Here is a 15,413-nt window from a genome sequence, read left to right as displayed (position 1 = left end):
ACAGAGTACAAGCAGGGGTGGGGTGGGTAGAGAGGGGGGGTTTGCACAGAATCTGAGGCAGGCTCCAGGCTCTGAGCTGTCAGCACAGAGCCCGACACGGGGCTCGAACTCACAAACCACGAGATCATGACCTGAGCCAAAGTCGGACACCCAATGACTGAGCCACTCAGGCGCCCCTAACGTTTATTCATTTTTGAGAGACAGAGACAGAGCATGAGCGGGGGAGGAGCAGAGAGAGAGGGAGACACAGAATCTGAAGCAGGCTCCAGGCTCCAAGCTGTCAGCACAGAGCCCAATGTGGGGCTCAAACCCACAAATGGTGAGATCATGACCTGAGCCAAAGTCAGGCGCTCAAGTGACTGAGTCACCCAGGTGTCCCGTAACTCTGTGGTTTTAAAGATATTATTTATAAGGTCCTGTCTCAGTATTTTTCCTTTAGCTTTTAGTGAGAGGTCATATTACATTAAAACATTTCACACATTTTTTGCTTTTTTAGTTTTTCTTAATGTTTATTTATTTTGAGAGAGAGAGAGAGAGAGAGAGAGAGAGAGAGAGAGAGAGAGAGAGAGAAAGTGGGAGGAGCACAGAGAGAGAGCAGAGACATAATCCCAAGCAGACTCCATGCTGTCAGTGCAGAGCCTGACACAGAGCTCAATCCCACGAACCATGAGATCATGACCTGAGCCCAAATCAAGAGTCAGAAGCTGAAGTGACTCCACCACCAGATGCCCCTACTTTGTTAGTTTTATAATGAGTATATTAGTATTGAATACATGAAGTAAAATATTTTCCATAATTGTATTTGTACGATTTCTCTCTTTTATTAATATATTCATGTTGATTCATAGGGGCACATGCACCCCAATGTTTATAGCAGCACTATCAACAATACCCAAATTATGGAAAGAGCCCAAATGTCCATCAACTGATTAAAGGATAAAGAAGATATAGTGTATATATACAATGGAATATCACTTGGCAATCAAAAAGAATGAAATCTAGCCATTTCCAACAATGTGGATGGAACTAGAGTGTATTATGCTAAGTTAAATAAGTCAGTCAGAGAAAGACAAATATCATGATTTCACTCATATGTGGAATTTAAGAAACAAAACAGATGAACACAGGGGAAGGAAAGGAAAAATAAGATAAAATGAGAGAGGGAGGCAAACCATAAGAGACTCTTAAATACAGAGAACAAATTGAAAGTTGCTGGAGGGGATGTGTGTGGGGAGGATGGGCTAAATAGGTGATGGGTATTAAAGAGGGCACTTGTTGGAGTGAGCACTGGGTGTCATATGTAAGTGATGAATCACTGGGTTCTACTCCCGAAACCAATACTACACTGTATGTTAACTAACTTGAATTTACATAAATAAATTAAAAATAAAAATAAAAATAAAAATTATATATATATATATATATATATATATATATATATATATGTATGTATATATATATATTCAAGTTGAGGAACACCTGTGTTTATGCTGAAATATTTCCCACATTTGCTGAATTTCTCTCCAGTCAGAATTTCTTTGTGATTGGCACATAATAAAGATTCCTTTCTCTTATGAATCCTTTGATGTTGAGCAAGATATGCATTTACAGTGAAGGCCTTTCCACATTCCTTACATTGATAGGGGTTTTCCCCAGTATGCATCCTCTGGTGTTGAGTCAGATATGCACCCTGACCAAAGGTTTTCCCACACTCATTACACTTGTAGGGTTTCTCTTCAGTATGAATTCTTTGATGTTGATTAAGGTGTGTACTTTTGCTGAAAGATTTGTCACATTTTTTGCATTTATAGGGTTTCTCTCCAGTATGAATTCTCTGGTGTTGAGTAAGATGTGTGTTCCATCAGAAAGCTTTCCTGCATTCATTACATTCAAAGGGTTTTTCTCCAGTATGGGTCCTCTTATTTGAATAAGGGATGAACTATGACTATAGGCTTTGCCACATTCAGTACATTCATAGGGTTTTTCTCCAGTATGTGTTTTCAGATGTAAAGTAAGCTGAATGCTCTGGGTAAAGGCTTTTCCACATTCTTTACATTCAAAGGGTTTTTCTCCAGTATGAATCCTCTTGTGTTGCATTAGAGATTAGCTATGACTATAGGTTTTACCACGTTCGGTACATTCATAAGGTTTCTCTCCAGAATGAGTTCTTAGATGCAGAGTAAGTTGAATGCTCTGAATAAAGGCTTTGCCACACTGATTACACTCATAGGGTTTCTCCCCAGTATGAGTTTTCTGATGCAGAGTTAGATGTGAACTTTGGCTAAAGACCTTCCCACACTGATTGCATTCATAAGGTTTCTCTCCTGTATGAGTCCTCTGATGTTGTGTGAGGCATGTACTTTGGCTGAAAGCCTTTCCACATTCACTACACTCATAGCGTTTTTCTCCAGTATGAGTTCTCTGATGTAGAATAAGAGATGAGTCTCAGCTGAACAACTTCCCACATACACTGCACTCATATGGTCGCTCTCCTGTGTGACATCTTTCATGTTGTATAAGGTGTGTTCCCCTACTAAAAGATTTATCACAATCTCTGCATTTGAAGGGCTTTTCTCTAGCACCAAATTTCTGATATCTAATAAAATATGACTACCCTGGTGTTGAGCGAGATCCAAACCACAGCTAATGTATTTCCCACATTGATCACGTTTGTATGGCTTTTCACTTGTGTAGATTCTCTGATGATTACTTAGATCTAGGTTATGTGAAAAGATACTGTTGTAACTGTCATCTTTACACATTGCTTTCCCTGAAGGAATTGTACTTTGAGTAACAAAGTTTGATTGCTGTCTAAATTCAAATCCATTATCTTCACGAATGGTCTCCTGAGTCAGGATTTTCTTATGGGTAAATGCCATCTGCCCTGGATGGCTTTCTAAACAGCCAAGCAATTCTGGGACTTCTCTGGTGGAGTAACAGATTCTATTTCTTTTACTTTTATTGATTATCATGCCCTGGGAAAATTCTTCAGAAATTACTTGCTTCAGATTTGACTCTGCAGTTCTATATCTGGTCTTTTGGCCTGAAAGAAATTTTTAAAAATGGAGGATACTTGACTATTTAGAGAGACAAAAAGTGTGACCTCGTCAAAGCTACATATAATATGTTACTATTACTTTTATACTTTGATTTTCCAGCGGTATGGTGCTTTGACTGATTTCAAATGTTATGTGAACCAAGAGCCACTGTACACAGGAGCAAGGAAGAAGTGAATAGGGACACACACATGGTTACAGGGGTGCTGGAAAGTGAAATGAATGAGGACTGCTGTTCTGGAATCACTAAAGGGGGCAAACTAGGACTGAGAATGGACAAGGGGGCAGCAATTAGGGGAATCATGGGAATAAGGACCAGCAGAAGAAAAGCAGATCAAGGTATAACCTGGAGTCACTGTGTGCCTGGGTCATTATGAAATGTCACCACTAATCTCTCAGCCTCTTCTCCTTATTTGTCCATCTGGTAAGCTGCCACAGTTAACTTCTCTGAAACACCAATTCACCAGGTCTGTAAGGATAGTCCTCTTGCACCCATTCTCCTGCTTTCAGAGGCAACCCATGATCACTGTTGAATTGACTAGGGATGTCACAGAGTAAGCAAGTTATGGGCAAAAAGGATTCATGCAGAATCCAACACAGGTGAGGAGGTGTGAAAAGAAACAGAGGAGCCAGGCGAAGTGGGGAGTGATTATAAAGTCTTGCTGAAATTAATGCAGCAGGAAGCAGAAAACCATGGTGTGGATTCTGGCAGGTGGTGGACATTCCTAGTAGACTTACCTAACATTCAAGGTAGATTAAGAGGGAAATGATGGTGACCAAACAGATGACAGGAAAGGGAGGGAGGTGAAAGCAGCATCACTGACCACAGATGGGCTTCTCTTGAGAGGGCAGAATGCCTGGCAGCACGGGGGGCGGGGGGGGGCACATCCAAGAAGAGGGAAAAAGAAAGTCAGTGCAGGGTGGGAGGGGCCTAGACAGACAGTAAACCCCCTGAAAGGGCAGGGCTCATACAGGAGAGAAGCGGGAGGGGCAGGAGGCAGCTTCTGTGCAGGGACTGTTTTGGAGGCAGCTCTGATTTCCCCTGGGGATTTCTCTGTTGTGATTCTAGAAATTTCCAGCTTCCTGGACAGCCTTCTGTGTGAGCCCCCAGGCCTCCTTCCCATCTCTTCACCTGGAGAGGGGTCCCTAGGAATGTCCCTCCACAGCATCCATGGCGATTCGCCTTGCTCCAACTGGGAGATCACATCAGGTTTGAAATCCTGGTACCCTGCCTGAGAAAGATAAGATGCACAGGTGTTGGGGCCAGTGACAAGTGTGTGCCCAGGGCCCTGCCCCCTTTTCCCTGTCTTCAGGACCTTTGCAGCATGAAAGATGGGTGACGCCAGGGTGGGGGTGGGGGCAGCCTCAGCCTCTTGCTTCCTACCACGCAGAGGATACACAGTAGAAATGCCCTGGGTCTGTGTCCTCTGAACATCAAAATATGGCTCCATGGTTCAGAGGCCTCAGGTCTGGATAGAGAAGAGAGAACACACTCCTCATCCATGAACTCATATTGGCAGAGTTGGTGCACACAGGCCTTCAAGGATTGTTAGTAGACTGTGCCTCTGAGAGTCCAAAACCCCTTTCTAGTCTCTGTTGCATCTTTTAAAATCATACATATTGTCATTATAATCTATTATATCTGTGTTTATTTAATATAAAAAAATCACTTATCATTTAAATTACTTGATATCTCTCCTCTTCCCATCAGCTAGGCAGACAACCTGAGCAGATGACAACTGTGTCCCCTGTCCTTCCCAGGGTGCTGCCTGGTGCTGCCCCCCAGGCCAGTGCAGATGGTGGGCCCAGGGCCACTCTTAACCAGGGAAGCCAGGCTCCTATAGTTCTCCAGCATGACCTCTTGGTACAGTGCCCTCTGAGTGGTGCCCACATGCTCCCACTCCTCCTGGGTGAATTCTACAGCCACGTCCTGGAATGTCACTGGCTCATGAGGTGTTACACATGGAAGTGTTAGGCAGTGGGAATGCCATGCTCAGCATATCACAGAGTGCAGCATCCTGCAGGCAGAGGAAGATATATACACAGAAACCACTGGCTTATATTGTGCTGAACACCACACGTTTAGTGAGTCTGGTTCAAGCAAGAGCAAGACACCAACACTGAGTCTACGACGATACTCTCCTGGAAGTTCTAGTCTGTGCAGTAAGAAATTCCAGGAGAGTAATGACAGCTAGACAGTTGTGAGAATTGCTGGACTATAAGGTCAAGGGCAAAAACAGCAAATTGTAGACGAATCCATGGAATATGCATTTATTCAGTGTTACAGACTGAATTGTGTCCCTTCCTCCCAAGTCATATGTTGAAGTCCCAACCCACAATGTGACTATTTGTAGATGGGGACAATTCAGGTTAAATGAGGTCGTAAGGCTGGGGCCCTAAACCGATGGGTCCTTGTAAGAAGAGGAAGAGACACTGGGAGTGTATGCACACAGAGGAAAAGCCATGTGGGGGCACAAGAAGAAGGGGGCCATCTACAAGCCAGGAAGAGAGCTTTCACCATATCCCAGCCCTGATGGCATCTTGATCTTGGACCTCCAGCCTCCAGAACTGCAAGAAAATGAATTTCTGTTGTTTAAGCTGCACAGTTGGAGGTACTTTGTTAAGGCAGCTCTGGCAGATTAACAGAGTTGAAACATGTGCATTGAGCAGTCTACTGTTTAGGGACATATGTGGTAGGACCATAAAGAAGATCAAGAAAAAGATTCCTAGAAATTCCAGGGTAGAAATTATATTTGAAGGAGGAGGGAGAGGGATGTTGTTTTTAAGATGAAGCGACAGATAAAGAGGAAGTATGTCTATTAAATTATTTGGAACAGGACAAGTTACCGAAGAAAGGCTGGTCAGGGCACAGCACACGAGAGGGGACTTTGTGCTGTGATGTGCAGAACGATGCCAAAGGACAGCTTGTTTGTGGCTCTGCACCTCAACTGTGTGGGTCTTCCTTCTTACTCTTCCATCGGCATGCAGCACCCTCTCCTGGCCTCCTGCTCAGACCCCTGGGCCCTCCCCATCTCTCTCCTCCTTGAATAACTGGGGTCCACAGTCCTCTGTCCTGCACCCACCCAGATCCCTTTCTTCCCCTCCCTGGGGTCTCCCTGTGCTCATCCACTCCTGGGACCTCAGGACCACTTCCTCCCCCCAACTCCCAGTGGGGGCTTTCAGGTCTGAATACTTGAGTTGTCAGAACAGAGTGAGAGGGAAAGAGGAGGTCAAGGGCAAAGCTGGGCTAAACAGCATCATTTTCACCACTGGAGGACATGCCCTATCCCAGAGAGGTAGAGACCCCATAGGCAGAAATTCCCCAGGTAATAGTGTGCTCATCACCACAGCTGGAGACCCCATGAGTGGTGGGGGGTCTCTTCTCCATGAGACAAAGACTCCACAAGTGGTGGTGCCCACCTTGCCATGAATGGAGCCTCCTCACCAAAGCAGATCCACTGATGTTGCCCATGGCCTAAGGCAGCAGAAGCCAGGGGGCCAGACCAGGTGTGATGGCTGAGCCACATCATCGCAGGGCATCCTCACCAAAGTCATGAGAGGACAAAGCCTGAGAGATCTGACCAGGGTAGCAGCTACCTCAGCGCCCCAGTCACTGTAGTAGACACCCACATAATCCCAAAATGCACGAGGGCAAAGGGACAAAGACAGCTTGTTCACCAGCTGAGAACATGTCCCCCCAGGATAGTCAGACAATGGCTGAGTAAACACCACATTCTCCTTCATCTGGTTTAGTTCATCCAACAAGTACAAGCTGAAATGTAATCCCAGTAATGAGAATGAACTCAACTAAATACTTACAACTTTAAAATTTTGCAGATAATCAACTTAAGACTTTTTTTAAGTTTATTTATTTGAGAGAGAGAGGGTGTGAGTGTGGGAAAGGCAGGGAGGGAGGGAGGGAGGGAGGGAGGGAGAGAGAGAGAGAGAGAGAGAGAGAGAGAGAGAGAGAGAGAGAGAGAGAATCCCAAGTAGACTCCATGATGTTAGCACAGAACCCAACATGGGGTTTGATATCACAAACTGTCAGATCATGACCTGGGTCAAAATCAAGAGTCGAACGCTTAACCGACCGAGCCACCCAGGTGCCCCTCAACTTGAGAATTTTTAAAAGATATTTTTAATTTGTAATAAAATTTTGCAACCTGATTTTTCAAAAGTAACAAGTTACCTATTAAAGTTCTAAATCATTTTAGTTAATAGGAATGAATCAAGAAAGGATGAGTATACAACATAAATGTTATAAAAAACCACCTGTTCTTCAAATGAAATCCTTACCCATGTGGGCAGGAGGCTTTGAAAGTTAATAAATCCATTTAAAGTTTTAAATGGAGACACAGACACTTGGTTTGGCTGTAAATTGATTCTTTGTTTCTGGTTGAATATGTAAGACAAATATGATGAGAAAATGCAGATCTGTTCGGGAATTAATTTACCCAGATCTTATTGAGTAAGAGCTTCTCTCATCTAGGTTTCATGATCATGATAATTCCTTTCAGAAGTTCAGTATCTGAAATAGAAAGGCACTTTTAAAGGTAGAGGTTACTCCCTTAACCATATACTTGAAGAATAAAGTCTTCAGGAAAGATCACAGAGGGAGACTGACATTGTATATTTATGTGTTGATTTTTCCTTAAGAAAAAATGGAATGAAAGAACAGAAACTTTCAGTAATTGGGTAATATAATGAAAAATATTTTGTTGAACATATATTTTTCCAAATATTTGACTATAGGCTCATCTGGAGAATATTAATAATGGCTACCAAGAATCCCTCCCCACCCACCTCCCCTCCAGCAACTCTGTTTGTTCTCTGTAATTAAGAGTCTCTTATGGTTTGCTTCCCTCTTTTTATCTTATTTTTTCCTTCCCTTCCCCTCTGTCCATTTGTTTTGTAAATTCCACATATTAGTGAAAAAATGATATTTATCTTTCTCTCCTGACTTATTTAACTTAGCATAATATACTAGTTCCATTCACATTGTTGCAAATGGCAAGGTTTTGTTCTTTTTGATCGCTGAGTAATATTCCACTGTATATATGTACCACATCTTTATCCATTTGTCAGTTGATGGACATTTGGACTCTTTCCATACTTTGGTTATTGTTGATAGCACTTCTATAAATATTGGGGTGCATGTGCCCCTTTGAAACAGCACTCCTATATCCTTTGGATAAATACCTAGTAGTGCAATTGCTGGGTCATAGGGTAGTTCTATTTTTAATTTTTTGAGGAAACCCCATATTGTTTTCCAGAGTGGCCGCACCAGTTTGCATTCCCACCAGCAGTGCAAAAATATTCCCCTTTTTCCACATCCTTGCCGAAGTAGGTTTTAAATAAACATTATGACCCCAATAAATATACATGCAAAGGTCAGAGAAGTCAATTCATGAAAGAATAGACACCTCCTTGACTTGCACAGAAAGCAAAGTCCTCAGCGTCACCTGTGCCTTGGCTCCAGGGAGAGCTGCAGAGAGAGAGAGAGAGAGAGAGAGGCTCAAATCTGTCCAGAGAGGATCGCTCACCTCTCCCCCAGCACCCCAACAGGGGCACAAAGGACACGACCACTTGTGCACCTGTGGCTCTGTATTGTGAAGAAACAACAGGGCTTTTTCCTTGGGTTTCTTACCTTTTCTGATCTCTACGAGGCATTTATAGTGTAGACCACTTTCTCTAGGACCTTCTCCTCCCATAAAGAAAATTCAAGGCCCAAACGTTTTTCAATGATGAATGAATGCTATCAAACCCTTAAGGGCAAAATACATACACTCTGTCGGAAAATCGAAAAGAAGGGAATGCTGCCTAACTCACTTTATGAGGCCAACATAACCTTGATACCCAAACCTGATAAATCATTACAAGACAATTAAACACCAATATCAGGAACATAGATACAAAAATTCTCACCACATATTAGCAAATCACTAGTAGGTGTATATATATGCATAAGAGTGTATGTGTGGGTGTATGTGTGTGTACATCTCTCAGTGGAGTTTACCCCAGAAACAAAATGTTGGTTTAACATTAGAACATTTATGTCATTAATCCCATTAAGATTGTATTAAGAGAATGAAGGAGAAAAATTGTACTATCAGATGCAGAAAATCATTAGATAAAATTCAACACTAGTTCATGATGAAAATGCTCAGCAAACCAGTAATGAAGTTACTCAGTTGATAAAGGGCATCTACAAAAAGCACCTATAACTCATATCAAAATAAATAATGTTTAAATAAATAATCAATGTTTTTACCCTGATAGGGTAACTAGGAACTAGGCAAGGACGTCTCTTCTTAACATTTCTATTTTACTTTGTACTTGAGGTCCTAGTCAGTGAAATAAAACAGAAAAGAAAAAATAAAATGCATAAATACTAGATGGGAAGAAGTAAAACTGTATTTGCAGACAATGTGATTTTCTCCATAGAAAAGCCTAAGGACAATACAACTTTAAAACTGAATAAATAAACTAAGCAAGGTCATAGGATGTGACAGTCTTCGTATTTCTTATTAACCTTAATACTCCCAATCCCATGTTATACTTAACATTTTTTATACTATACTTTCCCTGTTTATACTACTGTGCAGTTTCTGTCTCCTGGTTGGATACTTCCTGATACAACTGTCAGAAGAAAAAATTACCCTTGACCTCTACTAAATACAAAAAAAATAATTTTAATTATATTGTAGCTATAAACAGAAGAGCTAAAACTATAAAATTTCTAGAAGAAAATATAGGAGGAGATCATTGTGACCTTGTGGTAGGCAAAGAATTCTTAAGTAGGACACAAAAATCACTAGCTATAAAAGTTGATAAAATGGACTTCACCAAAATTTAAAAAATGTCTGCTCTATAAAAGACATCCTTAAGAAAATAAAAAGGGGGCACGTAGGAAAGGGGCTGGTTTGCTCACACTCTGCATATTCCCATGGAAGGCATGTTTTCAGAACTGGCCCTTGAATAGCTCCTGGGAACTGAGCTCCTAAAATGGTCTGTTGGGTAAAAAAAGTGTTTTTGCAAGCCTGAGGCCTTCAGGCACCCTGGCCTTGCCAGATTGTCTAGATTGCTTACACTCACAGTGTGATTCATGGTGGACACCTACTTCCCATCTGGGAGGCCGGAGCTTTAGTGACAGGTCAGTCATGCAGTATGTCTACGTGGCTGACCTCCAATACAGACACTGGACACCTAGACTTGGCTAAGTTTCCATGGTTGGTGACACTTCACGCATGTTGTCACGCTTCACTGCTGAGGGAATTAGGGACATTCCTTGCCACTCCACTGGTGGGGGATGCATGGAAGGTTGTACATGGTTTCCTTCAGACTTTACCCCATGCACCTTTTCCTTGTGCTGATTTTACTCTGTATTCTCTTGGTGTAATAGGCACCAAGCATGAGACAATAACTTCTGCGTCCCTTCTAGTGAAACATCAAGCCTGAGGGTGGCCCTGGGGATCCTAAGGCAGCAAGCCACAGGCTGCAAAGAAATTCACTATATATGTGGTAATGCAGACAATACATATAAATATACAAATATAACACATACAGAACACACACATGATAACACATACCTATACACATATAACACATACATGGTAAAGATCTTACATCTAGAGTAAAGAAAGAGTTCTTATAGATCAAAACAAGAGATCAACCAACCTAATAAAAAAAACGAGCAAGGGACTTAGACCTTCATAAGATGAGATATAAAAGTGGTGATATGAGCATATGAAAATATGCTCACCATCATTAGCCAACAGGAAAATCCAAATGAAAAACATAGTGAGGCAGCACCACATGCCATTAGAAGAGCCAAGATTAAAAGGACTGACAATACCAAGTGCTGGCAAAGATCTGGAGCAAATGTAACTCTTGCACATTGTTAGTGGAAATGTAAAATGGATTGGCCACTTTGGAAGTTTCAGAGTTTTTTTTTTTTTTACATAGATAAACATATACCTATCCTATGAGGCAGCAGCTACTCCACTATTAGGTGTTTACCCAAGAGAAATAAGAATATATGCCCACAGAAAAGCTTGTATGCAAATGACTATAGTAGCTTGACTCATAAGAGCTAAAAACTAGTGCTCATTGACAGGTAAATGAATTGTGGCATGTTCATACAAGGAATAACACACAGCAATAAAAATGAATAAACTGCTAATACACACACATGATATGGATGAATCTGAGAGACACTTAGTTGAATGAAATAATTAAAAAAAAAAGCCAGATGAAAAATGGTACATAAAATATGGTTCAATGAAGTCTTCCCTTCCTTCCTTCCTTCCCTTCCTTCCTTCCTTCCTTCCTTCCTTCCTTCCTTCCCTCCCTCCCTCCCTTCCTGGCCTACCTTCCTTCCTTCTCTCTTTTTCTTTCTTTCTTCCCTTCCTTCCTTTTAATTGAAGTATAGTTGACGGACAATCCATGAAGTTCTAAGGCAAATTCTACGATGACAGAAGTCAGTCTGGGGGTTGCCTGAGGTGAGGAACACTAGGAATTGAGTACAGAGGCATAATGGAACTTCCTGGGGTGTTAAAATGTTCCCTGCCTTAACTGGGGTGGTAGGTACACAGATTTATATGCCAAATCCCATCACATCCCATTTTATTGCATCTAAATTATATGGCAATAAGTAGATTAAAAAGAAATTAGCTCCCCTCTGTCTCCTGCACCTGCTCTTCTCATTCTGTCCCACCCATCGCCGTCACACCGTCTCCTGAAAGAACCTCATCAGAGTCTACAGCCTCACCCTTCCCTGGTACTAGGGCAGCTACCAAATCCTCTCTCCACCCCAGTCCCCTCCCTGGTGCTCTGAGTCTGCAGTGGCCTGGATTTCCCCCTCCGCACGCCGCCACCATCTGACTCATTACATTTCACCCACATCATCCACTCACTGGGTGTCCCCATCTCAGGACATGGCACCTCCATTTGTCCAGCTGCTCAGGCTGGAAATGGGAGGTTCCAAGGCTGGGCCTTCAGCCTCACCTCCGTGCTCTGATATCAAGCCCTACAGTCTCATCAACCCAAATCCCTCTTCCCTGTCACCTCCCCCACTGCCAGAGTTCAAGTTTGAGTCTCCTTTTGCCTGAACTACTACAGTTCAGGCCCTCCTGGCCCTCCTACTACTAATGCCGACCACAGCTCTGGCAGACGGTCTAACAGCAATCTCATGAGACCCAAGCCAGAAGCACACAACTAAGCTGCTCGTGAATCCTGATCCACGTGAATCCTGACCCACAAAAGCAGTGTGGGATAATACATGTTTGTTGTTGCTTTAAGTCCCTAAATCTTGGGGTAATTTATTATGCAGGGATAATTAACACAGTGAAGAGAGAAAGGGACGAATGAAGTAGAGAGATAAAGAATGTGGGGGAGGGGATACAATTTTAGAGATGAGGTCCAGAAAAGGTTTCCTTTTTTTTTTCTTTTATTTATTTATCTTGAGAGAGAGACAGAGACAGAGAGAGCACAAGGAGGGGAGGGGCAGAGAGACAGAGAGAGAGAGAGAGAGAATCCCAAGCAGACTCCACAACATCAGCATGGAGCCCGACATGGGGCTCAAACTCACAAACTGTAAAATCATGACCTGAGCTGAAATCAAGAGTCCAATGCTTAACTGACTGAGCCACACAGGCGCCCCCAGAAAAGGTTTCCTGATGAGAGGGTAACAAAGCATGAGGAGACAAGCCACGTGGGTATCTGGGAGAAAAGCATGCCAGCAGACAGACTATCATGTAGAAGAGTGCCTACTGAGTTCCAGATACAGCAGAAGGGCCGGTGTGGCCGGAGCAGAGTGAAGGAGCCAGTGACAGAAGATGAGGTTGGAACTCAGAACTGGAGACCAGATGGCACAAGACCTCACAGGCCATGGTGAGGCTCATTCTGGAACAGGATCATCTGGTTATCAGAGGAGAACCAGTAGAAGTAGGGAAACTAGGTAGGGGCTAATCCAATGATCCAGGGAGGGGTGGTGCTGAGCAGGGGGGAAGCTGAGAAGGGGCACAGTCTGGATACCTTGTGAAGAAAGAGCCAACAGGGTTTGTGAATGGATCCAAGGCAGGATGTGAGGAAAAAACGCAGAGTGAAGAAATACTCCAAGATTTTTGGACTGAGCAGCTGGAAGAAAGAAATGATCATTTGTTAAGATGGGAAAGAGTACAGGGGGAGGAGGAGGTCTGTGTGGAGAGCAGGAGTCCTTATAGACATGTTAAGTTCCAGGGGTATTAGATATCCAAGGGGAAGTTCCAAGTGGGCAGGCGAGTAGTGAGCCCGGAGTTCAGAGCAGAAATCTGAGCAGGAAATATAAATTTGGGAATTATCAGCACATGTGTGGCAGTGAAAGCTGCAAGACTGGATGACGCTTCCTCAAAGTCGGTGCAGCTATAGAAGAGGGGAGGCTTCTGAAGACCCAGCCCTGAGGCCCTCTGGTCTTGGGGAGAGAGGTCTCTCATCTTAGGGGCTGTGGGGGACCAGCAGGAAGACTGAGAGGTTCCTGGAGAGGCAAGTGGAAAACCAGGAGAGGCGCCGTCCCACGGCCAAGAGAAGACAGTGATGACAGATCAAACAACATAGAATTTGCTGATGGACTTGACAAAGATAGTTGTGTTACCATTGCAGGGGCATAAACCTGCTTAGATGGGTTCAAGACAGACCTGGAGGAGAGTAATTAGGTACAGCAAAAATAACTCTTTGGAGGAGTTCTGGTTTAAAGGCAAAAAAAAAAAAAAAAAAAAAAAAAAAAGGAATGGGTGGGTGGTGGAAAGTGGGACAAGAGGGATTTATTAATAGGGAGAAGGGATCTGGGTGGCTCAGTTAAGCATCTGACTTCAACTCAGGTCATCTCATGGTTCATGAGTTTGAGCCCCACATAGGGCTCTCTGCTGTCAGCACAGAGCCTGCTTCAGATCCTCTGTCCCCCTCTTTCTCTGCCCCTCCCCCACTGATGTGTGTGTGCTCTTTCTCTCAAAAATAAATAAACATTCTTAAAAATTTTTAATGCTTAGTTTTGAGAGAGAGAGAGACACAGAGTGTGAGCAGGGGAAGCACAGGGAGAGAGGGAGACACAGAATCTGAAGCAGGCTCCAGGCTCTGAGCTGATAGCACAACAAGGGGCTCAAACTCACGACTGTGAGATCATGATCTGAGCCAAAGTCGGACGCTTAATGACAGAGCCACCCAAGCGCACCAATAAATAAACATCTGTTAAAAATAGGGAGAAATAATACTTTCAAATTAGTAACTATCAACCTGACATCTGAGATCATTTTAGATCCTTGCTTAGTTTCTTTTTTTCTTTTTTTTAATGTATGGAATTGGTTTGTTTTTTTTTTTTCAATATATGAAATTTATTGTCAAATTGGTTTCCATTAGTACTGTTTCTATGTGAACATTCCACTGGGCTTACCAGTTTCAAAGTACTATATAATATAGTTACTAAAATAATTAGCATAATATGGCTGGGAAAGCCCACAAGAATGTTTGCCAAAAAGTTAAGAGGAGCTCTCTCTGGGGCTTGGGGGATTAATATTAAAAAAATTTTTTTATATGTTTATTCATTTTTGAGAGAGACAGAGACAGAGATCAAGCAGGGGAGGGGCAGAGAGCGAGACACACACAGAATCTGAAGCAGGCTCTGGGCTCTGAGCTGTCAGCACAGAGCCTGATGCGGGGCTCCATCTCATGAACCATATCATGACCTGAGCCAAAGTCGGATGCTTAACCAACTGAGCCACCCAGGTGCCCCTTGGGGGATTAATATTTATTGTGCTTGTTTCGATTTTCTAACACTTCTCTAGCACCTGTGCATTACTTGTACTGGATGCTTCTTTACAATAAAGGAGAGATATTTTCATCACAGCTCATGAGACCCCCTTACTTATGCCGTTACACAGATGCTGACACTGTCTTTGGATATGCACAAGCTCTTCCCTCTCCCTGTGGGCCTAGTGTGTGCCAGGCCAAGACCCAAACACTTTTTCCATTGGTCATTCAGAACCATGGCCCTGAGGGCAGGCCCCCAACACAGTGCACCACACAAGTGTTCAGGGAATGGACAAATGGACAAATGGTGCCCTGTGACCCAAGTTTTGGACCATTGCTCCAACTACCTGGACACACTTTTGAATCTGAGCTCCTTCCCAGGCCCCCCAAGGCAGGGGTTTTAGGGGTAGGCTTCTCAGGGATGCCCTTCCTGGACGAGGAGAGCTTGTCAGACCCATCAGGGCATGAAAAGGCCATGCGACTCAGTGTTCCTTGGACTCCCAGGGTCTTTTCAACTTCTGTTCGCACTAACACCTTAATCATTATTTTATTAACATTCTTTAACTTTTTCAAAAT

General features: G+C 43.1%; 1 pseudogene; it reads right to left on the bottom strand.

The window, feature by feature from the left end:
* Positions 1 to 1,471: 1,471 nt before the first annotated feature.
* LOC109493007 lies at positions 1,472 to 6,528 on the bottom strand (annotated as a pseudogene).
* Between the last annotated feature and the right edge of the window lie 8,885 nt (positions 6,529 to 15,413).

This window comes from Felis catus, chromosome D3 (genome assembly GCF_018350175.1).
Source record: "Felis catus isolate Fca126 chromosome D3, F.catus_Fca126_mat1.0, whole genome shotgun sequence".
In the NCBI taxonomy this organism is placed as follows: Eukaryota; Metazoa; Chordata; class Mammalia; order Carnivora; family Felidae; genus Felis; species Felis catus.
The sequence above is the reverse complement of the archived record's forward strand: the minus strand, read 5'-3'. Positions and strand labels throughout refer to the sequence as shown.